A 2,500-nucleotide genomic window follows, 5' to 3' on the forward strand; every position below is an offset into this window, starting at 1 on the left:
AGGACATACATACATACATACATGTGGAGGAGCATGTCTTAGTGGTTAAGGTTTTGAGGTCATGATTGTAAGATTGTAGTTTCGATTCCTGGAATGGGCGATGTGTTGTGTTCCCGAGTAAAACACTTCATTCATTTCTCGTTGCTCCAGTTCACTGGGCTGACAAAAATGAGTAACGCTGCGATGGGCCAGCGTCCTATCCAGGGGTGGGATATATACACCACCTGAATCTGGAAACCGACAGTATGAATCTATGGCTCAACTAGGAGTCTGATCCTTTTTGATATACATACACACGCGTACGCATGAAAAATGAAAGGTAATACATACACACACACATGTACAAAGACACACAGAGACATACCCACGCACACATGTTTATATATACATGCATACCTACAAAACATACATTCACACATACACAAACATGCGTACAAAATATACACATAAACAGACATGCCTACTAAATTAGAAATGCGTGTATACATGTTCAAAATATGGAATACTGGTGAAGCATTCCCATAAAAAACAGCAAGACATTGGTAAACACAATAGGCCAGATATTGGCCTATTGCTTCGCAACCGGTATGCCGCGGCACACTGGTGTGCTACGAGACGCTGCTTGGTGTGCCGCAGTGTAACCCGAATATATTTTTTTCCCTCTAGGCGCAGGATTGGCTGTGTAGTAAGTAGCTTGCTTACCGACCACATGGTTCCGAGTTCAGTCCCACTGCGTGGTACCTTGGGCAAGTGTCTTCTACTATAGCCTCGGGCCGACCAAAGCATTGTGAGTGGATTTGGTAGACGGAAACTGAAAGAAGCCCGTCGTATATATGTATATGTATATATATATATATGTGTGTGTGTGTTTGTGTGTCTGTGTTTGTCCCCCCCCCACATCGCTTGGCAACCGATGCTGGTGTATTTACGTCCCCGTAACTTAGCGGTTCGGCAAAAGAGACCGATAGAATAAGTACTAGGCTTACAAAGAATAAGTCCTGGGGTCGATTTGCTCGACTAAAGGCGGTGCTCCAGCATGGCTGCAGTCACATGACTGAAACAAGTAAAAGAGTAAAAAAAAGAGTAAAAAGAGTATACTTTTAGTTATGTTTTTAGTTTTGGTCCACCGCCGAATTTTGAAAAGAATATAAGTGTGCCGCAAGTGAAAAAAAGATTGCAGGGCACTGTTTGAAGGGACTGGGAGCAAACGCCATGCAGTCTTATAAGGATCTGCTTATGGGAAACGTACAACTCTTATATCTAAGCTATAACTTTCCATTTGTCTTATTATCATAAATGCATAACATATTTGCATAAAAATGCTGGAGTTCTGGAGGAAAGAGCAAAGCAAACTGCTTCGTCTCCTCCAAACACAGTCGATTAGTGGTACAGTAAAACATCTACAAGACATTTCATTTGTTCCCCCTTTGAAGTTAATGAATTAGACATATTGCATATGACATAAACACACATAAACAGGCGTTGAAGCACACACACACTTATGTATTAACGTGACCTACACAACCTCTGTACGAGTGCAAGGTTATTCACAAACTAAGTAACTCATTCATATACCGTAAATCCTCGAGTATAATCCGCACTTTTTTCCCAAAATTTAAAGGTCAAAATTTCTAATGAGTACTATATATGAGGTTAAAAATGAAAAATATCTTCTAAGCAAAATTTTCTAAGTGATAAATATGTAAAGGCAATTTACTTAATATTTATTTTTCACTGACGTTATTACTGTTATTTCTTTATTTTCTGCAAACAATATGCACAAAAAAGCTACACGTTTGTATTATGTTATAAATACAATAATAATAAAGGACGTTACCGTATATACGTTTACAAACCAAGGACTTTATATAGACCTCCTAGACTCAAGTTAGAGAAGGAGTGCGTATTATACACAAGGTTTAGGTTTTTCACAGGTACAGCCCTCTAAAAATTCCCTGCGTATTATATTCAAGAGCGGACTATACTCGAGGATTTACGGTATCCAGAAACTCCGAGAGTTGTCTTGACATATACGAAAGAGCTTTATCACTTCGTGAAGTGACCGGTTTCGGGTGTGCAAAAAGCAAACCTCAAAAATATCTCCAAAGACACACGCACATACATTCGCACATACATATTTAAATACCGAATGCATGCCCGCACACATACATAATACATACATACATACATACATACATACGTATGTAAATGCAAACATTTATTCTTTTACTTGTTTCAGTCATTTGACTCCGGCCATGCTGGAGCACCGCCTTTAGTCGAGCAAATCGACCCTAGGACTTATTCTTTGTAAGCCTAGTACTTATTCTATCGGTCTCTTTTGCCGAACCGCTAAGTTACGGGGACGTAAATACACCAGCATCGGTTGTCAAGTGATGGTGGGGGACAAACACAAACACACATATACACACACACACACACACACACACACACACATACATATACATATATATAAATACATATATACGACGGGCTTCTTTCA

General features: G+C 39.5%; 1 protein-coding gene across 2 annotated transcripts in view; it reads right to left on the reverse strand.

Annotated features, from left to right (window-relative positions):
• LOC149136791 (retinal homeobox protein Rx-B-like) overlaps positions 1–2,500 on the reverse strand; it is a 33,744-nt gene that overhangs the window by 29,566 nt on the left and 1,678 nt on the right. The gene's annotated exons all lie outside the window — the stretch shown is intronic.

The sequence above is a fragment of the Octopus bimaculoides genome, chromosome 3 (assembly GCF_046866305.1).
Source record: "Octopus bimaculoides isolate indiv1 chromosome 3, ASM4686630v1, whole genome shotgun sequence".
Lineage (NCBI taxonomy): Eukaryota > Metazoa > Mollusca > Cephalopoda > Octopoda > Octopodidae > Octopus > Octopus bimaculoides.